A 25,900-nucleotide genomic window follows, 5' to 3' on the forward strand; every position below is an offset into this window, starting at 1 on the left:
CATACTTGCCGAAGCCGAGAGCAGAGCAGACCCCGCTGGCAGCAGCCCCGCCTTTCTGACGCGCTGAGAGACGCACTGCTTTCTCCTGCCGAGAATCCAGCACCGGCGTTTCTGGGCAGCCCTCGCAGGCAGCCTGGAATATCGAGACCAGAGAAAGAGATACCATTCCTCATTCATCCTAACTTCCAGGTACAGAACTGAATAACCCCTCACAGAGAATTCCTTAGTTATTCACTTGGCAAAAACAAACTTAACTTAAACTGTAACTTTCTATTCCCGCCCACGTATTAGGCTTAGGTCAGGTACACGGGGTAGGCGTATTTAGAAACACCAGTTGAGTACGTTTAGTCAAATGTATATGTGTATGTAAATATATTTTATTCCTTTTAAACATCATATGGCTTAGAAACCATATCAATGTTTTTACAGTATTACTTTATACTATTGCTTTTAATGTATGCACTTTACTTAACTATAAGTATTGCAATAATATCGATCCATTTCTCTTGTATGAGAAAAGAGACTGATCAATAAATAACACCCTTTTATTGAACACGCCCGTCTCTTCCTTTTCTCTACATTCTGATGAGACTAAGAATGCACGTACTGACTGAGTAAAATAATTTGCCTTTTGTTCACACGACTCTCGAGATTGACTCTTGATTAGGGGAGAGCAAAGTTGTCATGTTCTATGGTTGTCAGAAACTAAATCCCTTCTTGTCTAATCAGGGAAGTTAATTCCTCCTTGAACATTCGAGAAAGTTTCTAGCGAACTCTGAGCTACGCTGGCAAACCCAAAACTTAAGTCTAGTATCGACAGTAGTAGACCTAGTTAACGTCTGGCCTAGGCCTTTACTGCTGTAGGTATTATTCCAATGCGCAGAGCCTATTGGGAAGATAGGAGCTACACTACAGCATAATGTACCATAGTATTCACATTGGCATTTTCAGTACCATTAAACTGGGCTAGCTGTTACATCTATTATATTCAGTACTGATAAGCAACAGAAGTATATAATGAAGCACTTCACAAAAACAAGTTAGGATTATGTGCAAAGTAAAAACAACTATTTTGTAATAAATGCCCTTTGCTTACAGAATGAATTGATGTTAAACAGAGTGTAAATAGGTCATGTTCATCTCTTAAGAAGATGAATAAATCAATCACAGTAGCGATGTGAATGTACCCTGTGCGTGGGGACAAAGTTGAGAGAAGGGTTAGAAATTGTTACTGTTAAGGAAGGTGGTAACCTGTTTTTAAATGGCCATATCTGTTGGTCCTGTTGTTGGTTAAAATTTCATTCAGCAATGTCCAAAATGTGTCTCATCTTGTACAAGAAATAAAACAATTGTATTAAAGGTGTCATTCTGTAAAGGTGTGCAGCAGCCCTCACAAGACGGTTAATAAAGGCAGTGTTAAGATTTCACTGGATGTTGACCTTAACAAAATAATTATATATGTTGATAATCAGGGAAGTGATGTAAATGACAGGCCATGTGCCTGAGCGGCTCTTCCTTCACTTGATTCTCAGCTACCACTTTCCACAAGCACTGGTTATACAGAGCTACAGAAACTGGCACCTGAACAAGAGCCCATCCCACAATGTCACACTTCACATCAACCAATGGTTATTCAGGAGGATGAAGATGGCTGGGCATGTAGCAACCTAGGCTCTGTATGGACCACCGACCGAACTTGAGATATGAACCCAATGACATGTGATTATGGAAATTTCTGAAAACTCACTCTTACCTTTAAATTAATTCAACGCAGATTAGGGATAGTGACAGAAGAACATCGGGCACAATTAATCACATTCTGTCTGAACTCCTACTCCCACCCTGTTGTTGTATTCAGTCATATCTTTGCCAATCACTCCAAATACCTGAAAGAAAATATGCAACAAAATCTATAGCTTCTTAGAAAGAAAGGAAAACAAAGGAAGAAAGGAAAGGAAAGCAGAGAAAGAAAGAAAGAAAGAAAGAAAGAAAGAAAGAAAGAAAGAAAGAAAGAAAGAAAGAAAGAATGAATGAACCGAATTATCCAAATTTAAATTTCTGTCCATACTACCATGTCTCAAAAGTCAATCACTGGAAAGCTAAATCTGGAAATTACGTTGAGGTCTAGCAAGAGGCAAATAAATAAGGGGCATATTATCAAGTTACATTATCGCCGCTTTTATCGGCAGGAAACTGCCGATAAAGTGGCGATAATGGGCTTGATATTATGCTCTATGAATTCCAATCGAAGCCCATGTTAGATGTCTTCACATATAACATGGGCTTCAATTGGAATTCATAGAGCATATTATCAAGCCCATTATCGCCGCTTTATCGGCAGTTTCCTGCCGATAAAAGCGGCGATAATGTAACGCCTTTACTTGATAATATGCCCCTAAGTCTCAATAACTCACAACCTTCTTCTAGACCTGGAGAAAAGTAGACAAATCCACCGTTCATCGTCGGGGAAAAGAACTTGCCGACATCAGAGCTATCCTGCTTTGGTACATATTTATATTGGCTCTTCATCTGCAAATCTCCATCGCTGGAATGTTCTGTCTCCTGACCTATGTGCCTGCCCCATACTTCATGAATTGAAAGTCAGACTAAAGAGTCATCATATGAAAGTGGAAAATAAAAATACACAAAGACAAGCGTCACAAGTTCATTTTGCTGATGTACCATGTACCTTTCCTACTTGTTGTTTTGTTCATTGGTCATCTCTCACGATTCATCTGTGCACAAATGCTTCAATTGACTTCTCCGATTTATGTTCCCTGACATAACTTCAGCTCATGCTATGTGCAGTTTCTGCCCTTATCTCTGACATTTCAGTTTGAGATGTCAATTTGCTTATTTCAAGCAAATAAAATAAAATGTTTCTCATTATGTAAATTGATCAGATATGTAACTTTTAGATGTTTTCATAATAAATCATTTATAATTGTCCCCCTCAAAGCTATTCAGATTAAACACACCCTTTCTGAATCCTGCACAAAATGGGGAATGTGGCATGGGTATTAGGGACAAACTAGTTATTTTTGAATGATGTACAAATCTGTTAGAGGCCAAAAAAGAAAATGGCTTCCCAATTCAACAGCTACTGAGATATGGCTGCAGTGATACTCCTGGGGTGGGCAGACAGAAAGATTGCAGGACCTGCTCTCAGACAACAACGTTAAGGGTATGTTACCGCTGCCCACCAGCCACCAGACCCCTGCTACATTATTAGCTCTGAGGGGGAAGTTCAGGAAAGTTTCAGGGCCTGCTTTCAGGTCAAACAAAAGACCTGGGCAGCCTCACCTCAGCCCTCCTGTGTGTGAAAACGTCTACCCAAGGGAACCCCAAGATGGATTCCTCTACCTAGTAAGGCGCACACATTTCACACTCTCGTCCCACACATATAAAATGTACTATGGCTCCATCCATGCCCCACACATATGTAGTGAAAGACTACGTTTAGTGAGACTAAAACACTTTTAAGTGGAAAGGTCAGTAAGCATAGGTCCCCAGAATGCAAGAGGCAACAAGTGCCTGTCCCTGCCACTAACAATGAATACCTTTCTACTGCCAATCTCTCCCAGTGGCTGAGAGACAGTAGTAGCACTTTGGGCATTTCTACTTACGTCAGAGAGCTGCTCTGAGGGTCTCAGTCTATTTTACATGGGTGGCCTTCATTGAATAAGGATGTCATGTTCACTGAGGAAAAAATTTGGGGTGGGTTTAACTCGCATGATTTAATGTAATTTAATCACACGGAATAACTAATAATTACACAAGATTACACAAAATTACACATGAAGAGAAATTCTGTATTCAGCTCTATTTTCTTAGGGCAAAAATGCCCCTTTGCTGTCAAAATGGGCTCAAGGATGCATTTTACGGTAAGAAAATCGCGCTAAATGCAACAGAACATAAACAGGTGTGAGAGCAGCCATTGATGCTCGTTAAATGTGCGCTCATTGTAGGATTTTTCCCACATATTACTCTTAATTACACAAATGGGCATAATCATGTTATTATTGGTAATTCTCCAAATGAGAGTAACCAGTAACCAGGAGCTTTTTAAGCAGGTCCTGCATACGTACTCCCAAATGAAGATAGGTATAATCAGTGGGTATGCAGTTCCGAAGTGTTAGTGGGAGTGTTCAGGTCTGTGAAGAAGTGCCCCCACACACCCCAAAGGATGTCATGCTTCATTGTATGGGCTTGTTCCTCATCGGGCCGGCGCTGCAAAGTCCGAAGGGCACACGCGAAGGAACTCTTTGGCAGAGATCATTTTGGTGAAGCTGTTTGGTGCATGTGGGTGTGTGGAATAAGTAGTGTAGTGAGTGCAGTGTGGTATGAGCATAGGTTTAAGCAGGCCCTATTGCCTATGGGCTCACTAACCTATCTAAAAACAATGGCGCCCTAGCATGGTACAAGGGCGTGTGTGGTGTTTAAGGTCAACATGTTCTTGCCTCAGGCAGCCCCTAAAGGGTCTAGTGGTAATTCATCAGGACCAGCAGTTTAAAATATTTCATCATCAGTCTGACACTACTGCATGCTGGTGCTCAGAGTATAGGGAATGCAATAGTCACCAGCTTTGCGAGTGAATACCAGGTCCGATTTACCTGATATTGAACAACCCCAAATAGTGTAGGTCAGTGATGACAGGAGCATTTAAGCAGAATGAGCTGTTACTCACGACAAAAGGCGGTGTGGCAACTAGCCATACTCACCATTATTGGTAATTACTCATCAAAAAGTAATGCAGAATTACTGAAATCACTTTGATTAATCCGGCATGATTAAAATAACTGGAAAACTCTTCAGAGACGTTCAGTGACTTGATAGGAGTGTAACACAGAAAAAGAGTACGGACTCTCACAAGAGAGCAATGCAGGGGAAACCTCCATCCTAAGAGTTGTCAAAGAAGAGGGAACGAGGTTGGGGAGTTTCTGTCCTTAAAATGGTGTCAAATGTTCTTCTATTGTGGTTATCTAATTTAAGAGCAATTGAACCAAAGCCATAGGAGACAGTGGTAAGCAACACCAGCTTAACAGGATATTGTTAAAAAACTGTTGGCGGCTCCAAGACAAATACCAAAGGCCAGAAGCACTTTTTTCTGCTGTACTTTGTCAACTAAATTAAATTTGAAAAAGCAATCTGTCTATTCCGCTACTGGTCTGAGAGTTCCATATTTGAAGAAAAGAAAAACATCAACATTGTGACATGGAACCTAATGTACTGTATGGCTGGTAGCCCACCAACCCACTGTGTTGGCCGAGGTCCGTATCACTGCCTGCCCACCAGAGGACCACCTACCATAACTATGTTATGTTATGTTAAAGTTATTTCTACCGTGCACGGTCACCAGTCGGTTTCATGGCGCTCATAGACAAAGCGGAGGAGACAAGCAGCGAGGATTATTCGTAGGCTAGCTGGAAGAGATGCGTTTTAAGTAGCTTACGGAAACAAGTGTAACTGGGAGAGAGACGGATTGTAATCGGAAGGGAGTTCCAGATTGTGGGGGCGAGGAAGGAGAAGCAGGAGCCTCCGTGCTTTTTACGTTTGAACCTGGGGACGATTAGGAGATTATGTGTGGAGGACCGGAGATGCCTTGAGAGAATGTGACGCTTGAGGCTGAGGGAGGTGAAAGCTGGGGCAAGGGCGAGGAGTGACTTAAAAACAGTGCAGCCCAGTTTGAAAATGCATCGAGAGGCGACTGGAAGCCAGTGCAATCGCCTCAGCAGAGGCGAGACGTGTTGGTGCTTGGGCTGTTGAAAGACCAGTCTGGCCGCCTGGTTTTGTACCAGCTGAAGCCGATGAAGGTGGTAAACAGGGATCCCCACGTACAGGGAGTTGGCGTAGTCAATACGGGAGGTGACAAGGGCCATGATGACAAGTGATGCCTGCCTGCCTGATGGGGACAAATGTGATGAAATTCCTCTCACCAGTGTGGAGGTTGCACTTTCATCACTGTTGAATAACAAGAGGGAGGCCTATTTTTTTAAGGCCACTGAACATTCTCTTTTACTTCTCAGAAACAACCTCTAAAACTGAGAAGTTGCTGCAGAACTTTAAAAAGAAAATGTTTTTTCTCCTTTCATGTCAGGGGCGTTTTAACATTTTCCTTCTCACGACCGCCATGCCACACATGCCATTCCTGGATGAAAAAATCAATGATGGAAGATCTGTTGTGAATGGGAGGGGCTACTGCCACTCTGAACTAGCAGCGGTGAGGTGAACAAACCATCAGGTCAAGGAATTCCGATGACAGATAAAAACAGTAGTTACACACCCCTGGGTGCACTGCAGCCCCTTAGCCACCTGACACACTTGCCAATGTGACTGGGTCAGTAAACTATCGCCACGGGTTCAAAGTCAATCTTAGGTGAAGTCAATTTCATCTCTTAAAATCTAACTCCAGGTCTCAAATATGGTGTGAAGAGAGAGCCAAGACGCAACCTCCACTTGCATCATCAGTTCCCTTCTGAGTCAAACACTAATAGCCTCACAGGTGTTGTGAGGGCATTAGTTTCGTAAGCTATCAATGGTCTCAGAATGTCCCACCTATATATTACCCCACTTGATGAATCTTTTAACATTGTCAAAAGTTGTAGGGACGTCCAAGAATTCACAATAGGTATTCTGTTCCATGAAATGTCACAGATTATCTTTGTAGGGAAGGATTTTTATGTTGTTACCCCCTCTGACAAACCATAGGGTGAGAAGATTGGCATTGTAGTAATTCTTGCTAAAGTCTCTTCTTAGCTGTCTGCCATGTTCGTGTAATAAACAAATCATTAAGTAATTCATACGCCCAGATACATAAATATATATCCATGTAGATACCTAGAGGGCCTTTGTCTCAGTCCTGCTCTGCCTGTGGTCTGTCTGGGTGTCATTTACTCTGTTTCCACTCATGACAGAGTACTGCGTGGGTTAATGGTTCAGTCCGCACCAGCCATGGGCTCTCTTGCCCTGTGAATGATGGCATTTTCTGCTCAAATGTGAGCATCCACATAGAAAGGAATGTGCTTCCGTGTAAGAGCTGGTTAGCCAGTCCTTTAGTTTTCAATTTTCTCCTTTAATAGCTCCGCTATCATTTATTTGTTTCTCCTCTTTTTGACACTTCCTAAGAAATACTACTGCTCTTCAAGTAGTTCTAACAGGCCACTTGCTTGCCACTCACTTCATCTGCAGTGCGCTGCATCCCAGTTGGCTACTTCCTCTAAACCAGTAATCAATTTCTGAATTCTGTTGTCTCTAATGTAACATTGTTTTACTATTCCAAGATGACCAACATGTTAGTTCTAAATATAACGGCCATGCTGGAACTTTAAAACTATGATACACTATTTACAAAATCTATGCAAGATGGACACTCACTGCTGCGTTTCGTTTCTTTATTTCAAGCATATACTCGCCATGTTTAGACAGCAGCATCTTTTCTTTTTTCTACTTGTGTTCTTTGAATTTATCATGCATATGTTGTTGAGTTTGTGTGTGGTTTTCTGTGGTTGTGTCACAGGATGTATGCAAGAATGAGTCAGTTGATGGATGGATGGCTGCATAAGTGCAAAGATGAGTGACAGAGTGCATGTACAATGACTTATTAATGGCCTACACCCATCAATGACACAAAAGAAACTTTCATTCATGGGTCAGACATATTGTCAATGTTTTATCAGTTGTGGTTGGCTTTTACCATGAAAAGTTCTCATATTTTGTCATTATTGACCTTGATTTATAATCTACGTTTACTTTGTTTACCGTGCATCTGACTTGTTTAGTCACTCATGTATGTTCAATATTTGCGTTTTTACTCGTGCTCTGTCGTGGAGCACCATAACGCCCCGGGCCATGTTTGTTCGAAAGAAAACTACACAAATAAATAAGTTATATATAAGGGCTGAAACCCATCCAGTCAGGTACATGCTGCAGAAGTCTGTGTATACAAGATTAGGATCGCAGGGTGGCATATCAGAAGGACGACTCGGCCTTTCATCCATCCACCACAGGTAAAATGTGCACCATTGAGATTGGTAGTATAAATCACGCGGATTGTTTACATTTGAAGCTGCGAGTGATAAATTACTTTATATGGTGCGGTAAAAATACGGGAATTATCAGATGAAGGGATCTGTGCAGACGGACAGCAGACTTACACCACTTCTCCAAGATCCCTACATCAGAACCCCTGTAAATTCACACAGTGGCATTGACAACACAGCTGATGGTAGCATGGAACTTATCGCTGGTCCACTGCTCTATAACTACTGAAATGAAGGCCTTAGCTGTCAAATCTAATATCCATACAAACAGATAGTTGAATCTCGTCGGATAGGCCTACCGGTCAAGCCAAACCTAGATTATACACACATCCACTTTAATAATAAATAAATGCAGGGTCCGCACACCATTGTGAAGACATGTTCACCAGGTAATTTAAATTAAAAAAATACAAACAGTCAAACATACAGGGCCTTATTTATGAGAAGTGACGCATCGCTGCATGAAAGCACCAATGCGTCACTTCTCAGTGCGCCCTCCTTGCGACATGATTTATGCGTCATATTTATTGTATGACGCATCATGTCGCAAGGAGGTACAGATACGTCAGTATTTCTGACCTATCTGTATGGCGCAAAAGTGACGCATTGCTGGAGTGTGTCACAAAAGTGACGCAACTCCAGCAATGTGAAAGGGCTTGCGTCAGTCTTACGCCTGCTGTGAGGCAGGCGTTGATATTGACCCATTTGTGTCCTAGAAGTGGCGCAGTGAAATCTTATAGATCTCACTGCGTCACTTCTATGACCCTTTCTTGTGTCAGAACACCCCCCTGCATACATTATACCTGGCGCAGGTAAAATATGACACGGGTTTACAAAGTGACGCATCTACCTAGATGCGTCACTTTGTAAATATGGTGCAACAAGGCACATTTTTTACGCTGCTGGTGCGTCACAAAAAGTGACGCACCGGCGAAGTAAAAGTGACACACGGCCTCGTAAATGAGGCCCACAGGCTTTATTTCTTTGCTTCGTGGTCCAACTTGCCACTGCGTCTGAAATGCAGGAACGCGTATATGGCGCATGCGTCAGGTTGCCTCCTCAATAGACGTGGGGCACATACCTACAGCTACAAGGTAGGATGGATGGATGCCTGGCTGTCGTGCTTTCTCTCAAGTATCTGCATACAAAGGCCGTCTGACATGATCCGGGCCAGCTGACTGCGACTTCCCTGCAGTGCACGGCTCACATGTTCAGGATATGGCTTAACGGCTAGAGCGGCCGATCTTGAAGCTGGTGAACCGGGTTCGAGCCAGGCGGGAGGCTCAAATATCCCGTGATTCTGGGTAAAACAGTTTGTTTCCCCGTGGCTAAAAATGAACGTGTCCGTCCGTAATGCAACCGGTGCTCATGTAGAGCGCTCTGATACCTTCGGGTCGAGTTTGCGCGTGGAACGTGTGGGTAGGTATTGGTTCAGAGGGTTAGACGCTCAGCTACTGCCCTCCCCACCGTGGGCCCGAAGGACCCGCTTCTGCCTGGCAGCGGCAGGGGCCATGGAAAGGGATCCCCTCTGTAGCCCTCTAGACACGCCGCTCTGGTTTTAATATGAAATCGGATAGTTGCGCAGAGATTTGCAAGAATTAAGTGCTTCCAGTGCCGCCCAGGGAAGGCCTCTGCCGGGCTCGACGCTCTGCGGAGGCTACCAGGGCCCTCTACATATAATATGTGTGTCTAGCAGCCCTTCCGCTGCCAGCCACTGGGGGTAAACGGCGCTGTCTGCACGAGCCTCTCCTGCAGCCTCAGCCTGATGATGTCACTCACGAAACACCTCATGATATATTCATGTACAATCTACATCATGAGATTAATGTCTGTCATGTTTTCATGCAATCAGTATGTACCAGTAAGCCTCCAATAAAGCATTAATGCACCATTGCATGCACCAGCTGGACACCTTTAGCAACTCAACAGCAGTATCTAGCAGGGGTGGACCTGCATTTTTTTTTACTAGTAACAGATTTTCCAAAGTATCCTGGGGCTTATTTACAAGCCCCTTGCGCCGCCAGTGCTATTAAAAGTGATACACGGGTGGTACAAAGGGCCTGTAAATAAGCCCCCTGTTATGTAAAACACACGATAATTCCGTGTTAGCTACTTTTGAACTCTTCTCCGAAGATTCCTCCCTCCCACAGCAGCATAATGGCCATCTGCCTTCATGCCTTTGTTTTGTTGACACAGTCAGAAGCTGCTTCTTCCACAATGATAGACAAGTACTGCATCGTATTGCAACATTTATATAGCTCTTACTACCTCAAAGGGGGGTGGGGGTGCGGGAGAGCCTGCTGCCTACATGGGTAACACGCTACTTGTGGAGAAGTGTGGCTCAGGGGTTAGAGGTAGCAGACCCAGAAGCTGAGATCGGTCCTGGACCAGGGTTCAATTCCCTGCCTCGGCGGGTCTTGGGCTAAAAATTCCACAGACTCGATAATTCTCGCCCCGGTGCCTCCTCGACTCATGGGTTCAAACTCTGGGCAATAGCTTGCTTAATCTCCACAACAGCCCCTCGCGGCGGGATGCCTGACTTTCACCTTGTGAATACCCTGCTATCTCACAGGGGAATACCAGGAAGGGTTCCCTAAGCAAGCACCGGGAAACCCACTGCGGGTAGCTGTGCGCTATATAAGCTCAACTACATTTACATGTGCAGGGTGTGTGGTCGGGAGTGTGTTATTTTGATTTGACCCTCTCTGGGAAGTGTGCGGTTATAGCTTTATGGGTCACAGTGCTTAGCAAAATTATGGATGAAGAAGGGTGAGAAACAGGCGCGCAGTTTATGGTTTTCAGTAAGATTGCAACTTTGAGCAGCTCTGCAGGTCTCTTTATGTATTTCTTTTGTTCATTGTTCATTTAGCTGGTTACTGTACTGAGTTGTCCATTCTGAGATTGTTTAAAGTGTATGGTCCTCAGCAGGCATTGGTTAAAGGGAGAAGTGGTGGAGAGATCTGCTGGGATGGACTTAGTTACTAGCATCCATATCTGATTGCCAGTGTGAGGTGTCAAGAAGCAGCTGTGGTATGTAACTAGTTGGGCTCTGCAGTGATGAAGTAAATTAAAGTCCTCCTTGGGCCAGCGGCATGTGACAGATCTCTTCAATTAATCCATGCCTGTTCAGTTACAGATGGGTGGTTAATTTGCTGTGGACTGTTGCACTACTGGGTGATGGACTTGACCCTCAGCAGTTTTTGATTTATCTGAGTGTAAGAGTGTCAAGCAGTATTGGCTGGAAGATGGAACATGAAAGGTATGCACATTTGTCTGCAGTTGATTTTACAAATGAGCTTTGCTTTACTTGATAAAATGTAAGTAAAGCATCTTTGTGTGGTGAACATCATTTTCTATCTATTGCTTCCTTTCTGCAAAAAACACAGTTGATGGACAGAATGTAGAACAATGTCATACATTCACCCCAGTACAAGGATCTGGGCCTAAATCCATCGTTTTTTTGCACTCCACACCACCCTGTGGCGCCATGAGGCACAGGGTCAGAGCTGATTTGCATATAGCCAGTGTCTAACCAGGGTGGTGTGGAGTGCAAAAAAACGATGGATTTAGGCCCAGATCCTGGTACTGGGATGAATGTATGACATTGTTCTACATTCTGTTCATCAACTGTGTTTTTTGCAATGTCCTTTCTGCAGCATTCATAGCAGAATACCCCTTAACATCTATTAAACTGCTTTCATTTAGAAAGTGGAATTATGAGAGAAAACCTAAAAAATAAAATATTTTGATCTGTTAAATGAAATGTGGAGTTTGCAATGTTTGTTGACATGCATAATGATTTTCCCTACAATTTCTCAACAACTTCTCTCGCTTGCTTTGTACATATGATGCTTTCCTGCAGCCTCAGCTTCGTTGGTTCATATACACGACTTTCCTTCATCCTAAACCTGATGATGTCATTCATAAGGGTGTCCTGCTGCAGCGGCTTCATGATGTCATACACACGTGTTTCCTACAGTCTCCTCCCAATAATGTCATACATGAGGCATTCCTGTTTCCTCACTTGATTATGTCATACACACCGCTTTCCTACAGTCTCACCATATGATGTCACACATAAGGCTGTCCTGCTGCCTCGGCTTGATTATGTCATGCACATGACTTTCCTACAATCTTAAACTGATGATCTCATATTTGGGGCTCACTGCAGCCCCAGCCTGATAATGTCATACAAATTGATTTAGAACACTCTCAATCCAATGATGTCACACATGAGGCGCTCCTGCAATTTCAACCCAGTGAGGTCATATATGAGGCTGTGCCGCCCCATGTGCCTCGTGATTTCATAAATGAGGCTGTCCTGCAGTCTTAGCCTGCATGGAGGTCTCCTACAGCCGAATAATGCTGATGATGTCACACATGTGGATCCCCTCTAAGTATGCCATACATGAAGTTGTCCTCCAACATTGGCCTGGTTATGTCATTTACTTGGCTTTCCTGCAGTCTCATCTTGGTGATGTCGACCATGAGACTCTTCTGCTGCTGAGGCATGATTATGTCATTGGCACAGCTTTCCTTCAGTTTCAACCCAATGATGTCATAAATTATGTTCGCCTTCAGCCTCTGCTTGATTGTGTCATCATCCACACATATGTCTGGGAGTCTCTACCCAAAGATGTCATACATGAGGCAGGCTGCCTTGCAACCTCTGTGTGAAGATGTCCACCACGAGGCTTTCCAGCTGTCCCAACCTGATGTTGTCATATCTGACACACTGCAGCAGCTGCAGCCTGATGATGTCACAGACAGGGCTTTCGAGGGGCCTCAGCCTGATCGTCTCATACATATGACGTTGCTGCTGTCTAATCCTTATTATCTTCTACATGAGGTTCTCCTGCAGCCTCAGTCTGATTATGTCATGCATGAGACTTGATTTAGTAAAATGTTTGCTTATTACTATGGAGCTTTCTGCACTGAAACAACACTGCACTTAACTGAACTGTATTATTGCTGTGCTTGGCAGGAGTAGGCCCGAACTAAGCCTTACCTCCGTTTTCTTTTGTAAGCAGCCATGATGATGTTTGCGTTTTCATTCTTCTATTCACTGGAAGTAACCACAAAAGTGTACTCGTAAAGCTTTGTATTGACATGCTGTTCCCGATGAACCACGGAGGAAGCCTATTGCTACTCTCAACGCTCTTCCTGCTTATGATGCCATAGGCCTATTCACCTGTAGGAATTGCATTGTTTTGTAACATCCGAAGACATTAGGTTAGAATAAGGCACATTCATATTTTAGTTAGGGGTTAATGTTAGAATGGTGGCATTAGGTAACATTGTGTAATACTGTATTGTGATTTATCAATTCATTGCTACATTTGCTCACCCTATGTTGACTGTGATTTCCATTGAGTACCATTGTAAAACAGGCTATGAAATAATGCATTTCTGAAGGTGAGCATGTCTTGTCTTCTGACTTTTCAACTTTAGGGACAGAACCCCGTGTTGATTCGTCTAATGCTGCTTGTATGAGCCTTAAGCTAATGTCCTTTACTGACCATTACGTGTTATTGATTGAATTCTACTTCTGCGTTCTGTATTGCACCTTGAAGTGTTTTGATAAACATCCATGGATTTAATTTGTATTTCGACTCCAGAGGATTTATTTCCTTGAAATGCTATTGGATACGTTTGGACAACTTGAAGACAACTATGACGTGCTGACAAAGTGTGGAATCACGAAGTGCTAAGGATTATCGATAATACTTGTTATGAAAACAATTTTTGGAACTATTGCTGCTTCGTTTCTACTGAATATCTAACTGGACTACACACAGCTATACCATTAATGCCGCATCACGTTCTTTACAGATATTGGAATACCTTCAGAGGAATAGAGATTAGTTTTTCTGCAGACTCATAATAGTGCCCTGAAGAAGCTCTGGCTGTAGGGCGAAACACGTTGGCAGTGGAAGACACTGACATTAAAAGAACTTCCAGATTGAATACCTGGAATTATAAATTGATATGTCGATTCTGTCTCGTGTTTATTGTGATTATATTGCCTCTCATTCTTTTGCTATTGAAATGCTAATAATGTAACTTGTATTTGTGTGCTGCCTAGGGACACATTGCCTTATACATGCTTTAGGTTTAACACTATCCCCAGTGCTGCATAGGCACATTAACTGGCGTGATGGTGTCAACGATATACAACCTTTACAACAAAACTTTTACAACGACCTACCATTACAACGCAACTTTTACAACGCAAACTATTACAACGCATTGCGCTGGGGGGGGCTCTAGGATAGGGAATAGGTTAATTTACTATCCAATAACCTTCTCTACTATCCACGGGGACTGGAGTTGGAATAGTAAATTAAACTATTCACTATCCAGCACCCCAAAGTGCTATGCGTTGTAATGGTATGCGTGGTAAAAACCGCGTTGTAAAGGTAGGCGTTGTAAAAGTATTCGTTGTAACGTCATACATCCGGTGTCAACACGGCTCACCTGCAGTCTCAGCCTAATTGTGTTATATACATGGATTTCGTCTTAGTCTGATTATGTCATGCATGTGCCCGGATTTCCTGTATCCGCAACCTGAATACGTCATACATGAGGCAGTCCTGCATCCTCTGGCTGAATACGTCATAAGTGAGGCCTGCTGACTTCTTAACGTTCTACAGCAACCATAGCCTGCCTATATCTGCCATGTCTTTTGTGCAGCCTCAGCCTGATTGTGTCCTACATATGGCTTTCCTGCCGTCGCAACCTAGTGATGTCATGCAAGATGCTCTATTACAGTCTCAACTTGTATTATTCCGTGCATACACTTTACTTTCCTGCAGTTGATGATGTTGACACTACAATCCACGACAAAACTAAGTGGACATTCCTTGGACTGTAATGGATCAGAACCAGCACCAGATGTCCTTATGTCCCCTGAGCCTTGCTGCGGTATCTCTCCCTTCCTATGTCTTTCCCTGTAACCTGTGGCCAACAGTTCTGTATCATTGTGATTAGCTCAGTGGCATAGCTAGACCTATTGCAGCCAGCGGCGGTCCCTAAGTTTGAAGCCCTATGCAGGTAAGAGCGGGGGGGGGGGGGGGGGTGGTTGGCAGATGACAGACACTTCTTCTTGGGGGGGGGGGGGGTTGGTCATCCCCCCAGCTATGCCACTGATGATTTGCCGCTGCAGCTTCCTGATGTGTGACGCAGCTCGTGTTCTTGAGGGGATACCCCCAACAGTGCCATATGTAGGGACAATGCGACCAGAGGGCTGAGTTGAAATACACCCAGATTTCTAATGGGGTGTGTGCATATTATAATCTGGTTTATGCGCAGTGGAACAAACCGTACTTCAGTGTTCGGGGCTGGCTCCGGCCGCCATGATTAGCGTGTTGACGTTCATGCGACGCTGCCTCAGCGAAGGCCAAGGGGCTCAGCTCCACATCTGCTATTTCCGGTCGGAGTCTGCGTCGTTGTTTCTCCAGCTTTAGCCCGTATTCCTGTAACTTTAAGCAGGCTTTCTGTAATGCAGTCGGGAGAATGATAATATTTAGGTTGGCGCGAGGGGCTGTTTTCAGTTTACAGACTCGAGCCCATTCCAATAGGATCAGCAGCAGTTTCTGCCTGTTGTACCTACCTCAGCGAGTTCACTAGCCAAGTGCTAGGTCAAGTAGTCCAGAGCAAGACCATGGCCCCGGCGCGGCCACCTCAAATCTATTTTACATGAATAAAAATAAGCGTTTGATGGCCGCGCCCAGCCACACAAGTCCCATCTAGAAGAAGAATAGTAGTAAACGTGTACTGTAGGTATGCTGGCTAACTCAGCTCAAGGGGGGAGGGGGCAGTGCTACTATCCCCTCCCACTAACCACAGTGCCCTCCTTAGAGAGTCCAGGCAGAGGCTGTCTGCACTACACTGCGCTGTGACCAGCCGATTAGACGAAAGCACACGGCGGGTAGCAATGTGTACTGGCAGCTGTCCAGTAAGTCGCCGGCGTGAGGGTAGCACGGAGCAGAGCGCACCCTCCAGTCTCCCAAACACTGGGGCCCTTATATACGGGGATTTGGAGCAGAGCAGCGCAGCAAGGCAGCTTGCTTTGCTGCCCTACGTCAAAGTGAAAGGGCAGGAAAACACTATGTTTATGCAATACGGGCATTCCTGTCCTTTACTCCTGCGCTGGCACCGTTTCGGCAGCCTAGCACCAACGCAGGCAGCCTAGCACCAAAGCAGGCACCCTTGCATCATGGTGCAAGGGTGCCTGTGTTGTTGGTAGGATTGTTTTTGTGCAGGAAGGGGTACCAGGTATCTATGAGCCATCCAAGGTCACGCAAGTGTAATTTGTGTCACAAAAATGACCCTTTGGTGGCACAAGGGGCTCATAAATAAGCCCTAGGGTGTCTGACCTGCAGCAATGCCCCTTTCGTGACTGAGTGTCAATACAACAGGCAGTCTACCTGAGTGAAGTAGACTCTGCATGGACCACAGGAAGCCTTGGGCATATGCTCTTTCTTAGCTGTCTTGGTTCCTTTTCTGTACAGTGAGGAAGGTCTGCTGAGCTGGGCGGGAGTATTCCTCACATATTGCAGTGAGGCTACTCTGCGGTGCTCTCAGCCAATCAATGTGTATTCACTAGGACAAGTAAAATCGCAGCCTTGATAAGAGCCTATCTCATAGACCTTAGTTCAGGTTGGAATGAACACAACACTAGTCATTGTAGTGGTTCGGGGAAGGGGGGATATGAAGATATAGGAGCATAGCATATGGAGTCTGCAGGGAGTCTAGAAATGAGCTATAAAAAGATTGACCTGACAATGTTATGATAACTAGATTCGATGACGCTACATGGTATTTTTTCCAACAACCAATACATTAAACTTAAAGAAATTTTGCCCTTATCCTGGTCAGAACACTCAGCTGTAAGTTTTATAATCTCTGCCTTTTTAAACATTCAGTGAAAGAAAATTACCAAAGGTAATATTCAGTATCAGGACTGGAAAAAGGTGGACAGTGACCATCTTTTATTGCAACTGGCTGCTCAAAACCCTTCTTTCTCCCAAGATGCAGAGGCAGCCTCAAGAGATTATATGGAATGGCTTAGTGTAGCCATTTATGAAGTAGTTCCACTAAGGACATCATAAGCAGGTAGAAAAAACCCTCAGCCCCCTAGTTTTCTGAGGTTCTTCAGCAGGAAAACAAAACTGCAGAAGACTTGAGAGAAAATGGAGGGCACACAGTAATGATCTTGATAATGAAATCTACAAACGCTCCCTGCACAACATAATAATGTTCTTTTGAAAGAATAAACAACCTACTTTCTCTCAGCAGATAGACAACACACAAAACTCCTCCAAAGAACTATTCCAGATAGTTACCAAGCTGACCAAATCCCGCTACAACAAAGGAAGTAACAGTGTTCAAGCCTTTTTGGGAATCACTTGCCCAATATTTTAGTGATAAAGTAGATTTTCTTTTATACAGAATTTGTCACTAGGAGTAATTCAAACTCCAGGATTAGTATTATGAAATCACTGAACGCCAAGGTATGAAATCCCCTCACAAATTCACAACAGCTACCTCCTTTGGAGCTCACCTCAGTGACACCTGAACAGGTAGCGGAGTTAATTATGACCACCAAATCTGGATCACCTACAGATCCTTGCCCACCACCAGTGATAACAATGATCCCTGAACTTATTGTGAGTAATCTTACTGTTATTTTTAATTCCATGTTTACAAATGGTCTTTTTCCTTCACTGTGGAAGAAGGCTTCAGTCGTTCCCTTTCTAAAAAAGCTAGTCTCAATTCTGAGGACCCAACAAAATATAGGCCCATTTCTCGTTTGCCGTTCCTGGCAAAAATAATAGAGAAAATCATGAATCAGCAACTAATGGCTGTTATCCAAAACAACCGTCTTTTGGACCTAACACATTTTTGGTTCTGACAGGTCATAGTATAGAGACAGCACTTATAAAATCCACAGAGGATATCAGGGGCGCGTTGGATTTTGGAGGAACAGCGGTGTTTGTTCTCCTTGACCTGTCGGGCGCATTTGACACGGTAGACCACTCAGTCCTAATTGACAGGTTGCAGAATGCTGGCATAAGGAACAAGGCAGTTGCAATATTTAAATCATTTCTTGAAAATAGAGAACAAACAGAGACATTAGATCCATTTGTATCAAAACCTTCTACTCTCCCTTGAGGGGTCCCACAGGGGTCCTCGCTCAGCCCTATGCTTTTTAATCTTTGTGTAACAGAATTAGCCTCCTTGATTATTTACTTCTGATTTTCCATTACATCCTATGCAGATGACACACAAATTGTGGTATCAGCATGTAACAATATCTATAAGATCGAAACTAATTTTGATGACTGCATGTGTGCAATCACCCATTGGATGAGCAGTAACTGTCTAAAATTAAACTAGGGTAAGACCGAGGTCATTTTGTCTGGAAACATCCACTGATTTTGGACATATTCCATCTGGCTGCAGGAGATAGGCAAGCCCCCAGCTCCGGTCATTAAGGCAAAAAATCTGGGAGTAGTAATTGATAACAAACAAAATGACACTAATCAAATAAACTCAGTGATTTTATCCTCCTTCAACACCTTAACACTTATTAACCCCTTCGACGCTCATGACGAGCCCAGCTCGTCATGGAGTTTCCATTGATTTCAATGGAAATTGCATTAATGATCCAAAACAGCCTTAGCATCCAAGTGGTTAATGAAATATTACCTTTTGTTCTCATTAGCGGGAAAAAAAGAGTCATTAACACATTAGTGCTGTCAAGAGTTGATTATTGTAATGGTTTTCATCGGAGCTTACAGGAACAGTACTTGAATAAAATGCAAATTCTTCAGAACACGGCTGCCAGACGTCTTCTTGGAATACCCAAGTTTCAATCTGTCTCCCAGGCCAGCAAGGATCTTCACTGGCGAATGGTCAGAAAGCATATCAAATTTAAGGCACCATGCCTGATCTTCATGGCACTTCATGATGTGTGCCCCTATTTCCTTAAAACAGTCTTTTAAATTGTATCTGCTAAGTTGAATTTTACGCTCTCAGGACAAAAGAAATGTTGTAGATCCCAGATTTAAGAAATCAAAGTGGGGTGGATGCAGCTTCTCCCTTCGAGCTACTAGATGCTGGAATTCCCTCCCACTCCATATCACAGCTGCTCCCACACTGCTTGCCTTTAGAAAGTAAGTGAAGACCTAGATTTTTAACACTAATTTCAAAGAAAGTTATTTCAGTGATGCTCCTGCTGCCAGCGCCAAGACACCTCAGGGTAACTGAGCACTTTAAAAAACCATTAACATAACATATCGCCATTGCAGTCAAATTGCTAAGTAGGATAAGTGGCTCATTCACTTCTGATTTTAACGTTGCATTCTAGTACCTAGAGTCATGCATTTATAATGCAGGGACACACCTAAAGGAACCTGATGCAAAGCACAGACAACAAGCACTGGCGTTGCCAATAGGTCTCGCAGTAGGAAAGTTGGAGCTATTGGTTTTCTAAATGACATTTTATATTTTTGTTTTGTGATTTACAATGGCAATACTTTTAACTTTAGCATATGTGACACTTTTAGTATTTGTAATGTCACATGTTTTGTATTGACTTGACTTAGATGTATTGATATTACAATTAACATTGCCTTTTATTTTTTATAAATAATTAATACTTAAATAAAAGTGATTGTAATTCTTAATGGCAATAGCTTAAACTTTTGTAAATAACTGTTGTGAAGATTATGTCCAGTGACTAAAATCCAAGAACAGAAGTGAAATATTAACATTTTTTTGTGACATTTGCATTAAAGCTTCAAACATTGAGAGAACATATTTGAACTAGTGATGCTGTGGTGGTGCTGAGTGATGCTGTGGTGGTGCTGAGTGATGCGGTGGTTGCACTGAGTGATGCTGTTGTTGCGCTGGGTGATGCTGTGTTTGCGCTGAGTGATGCTGTGGTTGAGCTGAGTGGTTCTGTGGTGGTGCTGAGTGATGCTGTGTTGGTGCAGAGGGATGCTGTGTTGGTGCTGATTGATGCTGTGGTGGTGCTGAGTGATGCTGTTGTGGTGTTGAGTGATGCTGTGGTGGTGATGAGTGATGCTTTGGTGGTGCTGAATGAAGCTGTGGTGGTGCTGAGTGATGCTGTGGTGGTGCTGAGTGATGCTGTGGTGGTGCCGAGTGATGCTGTGGTGGTGCTGAGTGATGCTGTGGTGGTGCTGAGTGATGCTGTGGTGGTGCTGAATGAAGCTGTGGTGGTGCTGAGTGATGCTGTGGTGGTGCTGAGTGATGCTGTGGTGGTGCTGAGTGATGCTGTCTTGGTGCTGAGTGGTGCTGTGGTGGTGCTGAGTGGTGCTGTGGTGGTGCTGAGTGGTGCTGTGGTGGTGCTGAGTGGTGGTGTGGTGGTGTTGAGTGGTGGTGTTGAGTGGTGGTGTGGTGGTGTTGAGTGGTGCTGTGGTGGTGCTGAGTGGTGCTGTGGTGGTGCTGAGTGGTGCTCTGGTGGTGCTGAGTGGTGCTGTGGTGGTGCTGAGTGGTGCTGTGGTGGTGCTGAGTGGTGGTGTGGTGGTGTTGAGTGGTGCTGTGGCGGTGCAGAGTGTTGCTGTGGTGGCAGCGATTTTTTTGTTTTTGCGACAAGTGATGCAGTGGCGTTCAGTGTTGCAGTTGTAGCGCATAGTGATGTTGTTGTGCCCCTGAGTGATGCTGTGGTTGTGCTGAGTGATGATATGGTGATTGAATAGATAGAGTGAGTGAGCTAGATAGATAGAGGGAGGGTGAATCATAGAGGGAGGGCGATAGAGGGTGAGCAATAGAGGGAGGGTGATAGAGGGAGGGTGATAGAGGGAGGGCGATAGAGGGAGGGTGTGCGATAGATGGATTAAGGGGGATCGAGTGATGGAGGGCGGTTGAGTGATGTTGTGCGTTAGAGTGATGTAGGGCGATAGAGTGAGTGAGTGAGTACGATAGAGTGAGGGAGGGCGATAGAGTGTGTGAGGGCGGCAGAGTGATTTAGGGCGTTAGAGTGATGGAGGGCAGTAGAGTGATGGAGGCTGATAGAGGGAGGTAGGGCAATAGAGTGAGTGTGGGTGATAGAGTAATTGAGGGCGATAGAGTGTGTGAGTGCGATTGAGTTATTAAGGGTGCTACAGGGAGTGAGGGCGGCAGAGTGTTTGAGGGCGTTAGAGTGAGGGCGGTAGAATGATGGTGTTAGAGTGAGGTTTGTAGAGTGAGTGCGTATGAGTGAGTGCGGTTGAGTGAGGGCGGTAGCGTGTTAGGATGAGGGCGGTAGAGTGGTAGAGTGATTGCGGTAGAGTGAGTGCGTTTGAGTGGTTTTGATGGTGGTTGAGTGCCAGAGTGAAGGCGGTAGAGTGTGGGTAGTAGAGTGTTAGAGTGAGGGTCGTAGAGTGGTAGAGTGAGGGTGTCATAGTTGTAGAGTGAGGGCAGTAGAGTGTTAGAGTTAGGTAGGTAGAGTGAAGGCGTGAGGGTGGTAGAGTGATTGCATTAGAGTTGTAGAGTGATGTAAGTAGAGTGTGCGCCTGTTTTTTTTCTTTTTTTCCCGAGTATTATCTCTTCCGTACATTGAGCGTTTACAAGTTAGTGTTATTTTTTCCCATATATCTGTATAAATCTATATATTTTGCAAACATGCGGGTGAATATTCATTCCTGTTTGTCCACCTAGTGTAATAATAAAATACATTTAGTGTGCGTCTTTTATAAGTACAAAGTGATGTTGTGATTTGTGCCGATTTTTTTTTTTTTCTTATTTAAGCATTATTTTTGTTGAGTGTTGCAAGTGTTGTGCTGAGCGATACAAGTGTTGTGCGTAGTTTTGTGTTGTGTTGAGTGTTGCATGTGTTGAGATGAGTGTTGCATGTGTTGGGATGAATGATGTTGTTGTTGCACTTAGTGATGCATGTGTTGTGTGTTTTGATGATGTGGTGTTGTAGAATTGTGTGTTGTTGGAGCCTTTGATGTATAGTGATGCTGTATTTTTGTTGAGTGGTATTGTGTTGTTGTTTAGTTGTGTTGTGGTGTTTGTTATTGATGCTTTGCTGGTGCTGTATGAGTGTATTTTAGTCTTGCTATGTTTAGTGTGTGATGTGTATATTTGTAGATGTGATGTTGTGTAAGTGTTTTTTAGCATTAGGTAATAAATGTAATGTGTATATAACTTTTTTGTATTTTTTTGTGTTTATTAATATGTTGACTGCCTTTTTGATGCTTTTGTATGTATTTTAAAAAAAAATGGCGGACGCAATGCGTCCCCTTGACGCAACCTACGTTTAGTAGGTCAGCGGTCTAGTTTTTTTTTTTTCCTCTTGCAAGTGTACCATTTTTGATTGACGTTTTATTTCAGCCAATCGGAGCGCTACATTTTTGACGTTGCGTTTCGATTGGTGTGCGTCAACGGTGGAATTCCCCAGAACATCGAGAATCGCGGGGCGCGGAAGGCGTGTTCTCGTTCCTGTGCTGTTGTTGCGTCGTTTGACAGGTAAGACTTTATTTCTAACTGTTTTATTTATTTAATAGAATGTACTATTGATAGTATGTATAAATTAAGTAAAGAATATGATTTGTTTGTATATAAATATAAATCTTTTGTTCGCGACTGTATTACTTTTTTGTTATTTATCTAAAATATAGTTAATTAACTGTTTATAAAGTTGATATATACTGTCTGTTTGTGACAATTTTAATGTATTTATTGGTTGTCTTCGTATTTTTACGTACATGATCTGTATTTTAACTTAGAAGGGGTATGTACTTAGACTCTATTTATGTAATAATTGGATGTGCTAAGTTTTAATGATTTAAATTGTTTATTTTTACAATGACAATGTTTGAAAAATATAGGAGGCACAGTGTTTAATTGAATGTGTGTAAATGTATACTTTTGCGAATGTCATTTATGTTTTTAATCTTTATTAACGAAATATGCGAATAATGTAAGGCAACTGCAAATGTGGATGTTTCTTTGTGTTTTAATTTGCAAATGTATGTTGACGTTATTTCCATTAATCATTCTTGTATCTGTGTTGATTGTTTAGCTTTTACATTTTTTGTTTTGTGAGTGTTACCTAAAGGTGTTAATAATGTACGTATTATGCGTTAGTTATGTGATTGTTAGCTAGTGTCGTTTTTATTTACTTGGTGCGTAACAGATCTTGTGCATTTTTTTGTTATTTAGAATTTTCTTTTTTGCATTTTCGTTTTGTTGTTTGGCCTTAGTTTTGTAGTTGTTTGTCTAGGTCTAAAAAGGATAGCGTAGAATCTTTTTTTTAAAGTAGTTGATGCGAAATTTTAATAATAGTGTTTAAAAAAACTTGCTGTATAGTACTCAAAGAAAAAGAGCATGCTAGTTTAATAATGAGGTGAATTTTCTAAACGCCGGAAGTTGTCTGTAGGTGTTAATTGGAGGTGAAGATAGTTCCAGACGATGGACCCTTCAGAGTGAAGGCATCTTCTTTTAGCAAAGCATTATTGGTAGGTTGATAAGTTGGCAGAAACCTTTTAGATGTTTCCTATTTGTGGGTAAGCTGACATTTTCAGAATGTTCTGAATCCGTGACCTGCGGGACTCCTGTGTAGTGCCTTGTGGACGATGCAACGATCCACAGTCTGAGCATGTGGTCTAAAGGGTGCTACCTGTAGCTTGGTTGTTTGATGATGAACAAGTTGTGTGTGATAGTAATGTCCTAATCCAGTCTAGGAAGGTTCGCCGCAGGAGCAGGGTACCTCAGTGTGGGAGAACAAGAATTTGCAAGAGTCCCCAAAGTAAGCTTAGGTGATAAAAGACACAATTGATTACGTCCTTGACATTAGCAATGAAAGTGAAGCATAATATTAGAACGTTTATATTCAAAGCTGAAGTTATTGTGTGTGCCACGTTGAAACATGTGGTGAAAGCGTGCACTGACGGCCGGTGGTGTGTATGCCTGGTGAAAGCGTGCACTGATGGCTGTTGGTGTGTGTGTGTATGCCTGGTGAAAGCGTGCACTGATGGCTGTTGGTGTGTGTGTATGCCTGGTGAAAGCGTGCAGTGATGGCTGTTGGTGTGTGTGCCTGGTGAAAGCGTGCACTGATGGCTGATGGTGTGTGTGTGTGTGCCTGGTGAAATGTATTGTAAAACTGTGCACTGAGCTCACTTGACACACCACTATAAATGGTGCAATGCGACTGACTGTATTCTGTATTATAGGGAAGCTTGCAATGGTGTTGTGTGCACTCTATATACAAAAGAAGCTTGCAATAGTGCTGAGTTTTCCTGTGTAATTTTAGACTGGTGGTGAGTGGTGCCTATTGTCAATATGTTGCTTGTGAATGATGCTGTGTCGGTGCAGAGTGATATTGTGGTGGTGCTGAATGATGCTGTTGTGCTGGTGTGGAGTGATGCTGGTGTGTTGCAGAGTGATGTTAGTGTGGTGCTGAGTAATGCTGTTGTGGTGATGAGTGGTGCTGTGGTGGTGATGAGTGCTGCTGTGTTGGTGTTCACTGATTACCACCACAGCATAACTCAGCACCACAACAGTAGCACTTATCACAACAACTGCATCACTGAGCCCCACCATTGCACCACGCAGCAACACCACAGTATCACTCAGCACCCCCACAGTACCACTGAGCACCAACACAGCATCACTGTGCACCACCACAGCCGTACTTAGCACAACAATAGCCTCATTCATCGACACTACTGCACTACTCAACAGCAACAAAGCATGCTTTTATACCTGTTATTGTGTGTGCCACGTTGAAACATGTTGTGAAAGCGTGCACTTACGGCCGGTGGTGTGTATGCCTGGTGAAAGCGTGCACTGATGGCTGTTGGTGTGTGTGTATGCCTGGTAAAAGCGTGCACTGATGGCTGTTGGTGTGTGTGTATGCCTGGTGAAAGCGTGCAGTGATGGCTGTTGGTGTGTGTGCCTGGTGAAAGCGTGCACTGATGGCTGGTGGTGTGTGTGTGTGCCTGGTGAAATGTATTGTAAAACTGTGCACTGAGCTCACTTGACACACCACTATAAATGGTGCAATGCTGCTGACTGTATTCTGTATTGTAGGGAAGCTTGCAATGTTGTTGTGTGCACTCTATATACGAAAGAAGCTTGCAATAGTGCTGAGTTTTTCTGTGTAATTTTAGACTTGTGGTGAGTGGTGCCTATTGTCAATATGTCGCTTCTGAATGATGTTGTGTTGGTGCAAAGTGATGCTGTGGTGGTGTTGTTGAGTGGTGCTTGTGGTGGTGCAGAGTGCTGCTGTGTCGGTGCAGAGTGATATTGTGGTGGTGCTGAATGATGCTGTTGTGGTGGTGTGGAGTGATACTGGTGTGTTGCAGAGTGATGTTAGTGTGGTGCTGAGTAATGCTGTTGTGGTGATGAGTGGTGCTGTGGTGGTGATGAGTGCTGCTGTGTTGGTGTTCACTGATTACCACCACAGCATAACTCTGCACCACAACAGTAGCATTTATCACAACAACTGCATCACTGAGCCCCACCAATGTACCACGCAGCAACACCACAGTATCACTCAGCACGCCCACATTACCACTGAGCACCAACACAGCATAACTCTGCACCACCACAGCCGTACTTAGCACAACAACAGCCTCATTCATCAACACTACTGCACTACTCAACAGCAACAAAGCATGCTTTTATACCTGTTATTGTGTGTGCCACGTTGAAACATGTGGTGAAAGCGTGCACTGACGGCCGGTGGTGTGTAGGCCTGGTGAAAGCGTGCACTGATGGCTGTTTGTGTGTGTGTATGCCTGGTAAAAGCGTGCACTGATGGCTGTTGGTGAGTGTGTATGCCTGGTGAAAGCGTTTTTTACACGTAAAATTTCTAGGCATTTGCAGTGTTGGTGTGTGTGCAT

This window comes from Lissotriton helveticus, chromosome 5_1 (assembly GCF_964261635.1).
Source record: "Lissotriton helveticus chromosome 5_1, aLisHel1.1, whole genome shotgun sequence".
NCBI lineage: Eukaryota > Metazoa > Chordata > Amphibia > Caudata > Salamandridae > Lissotriton > Lissotriton helveticus.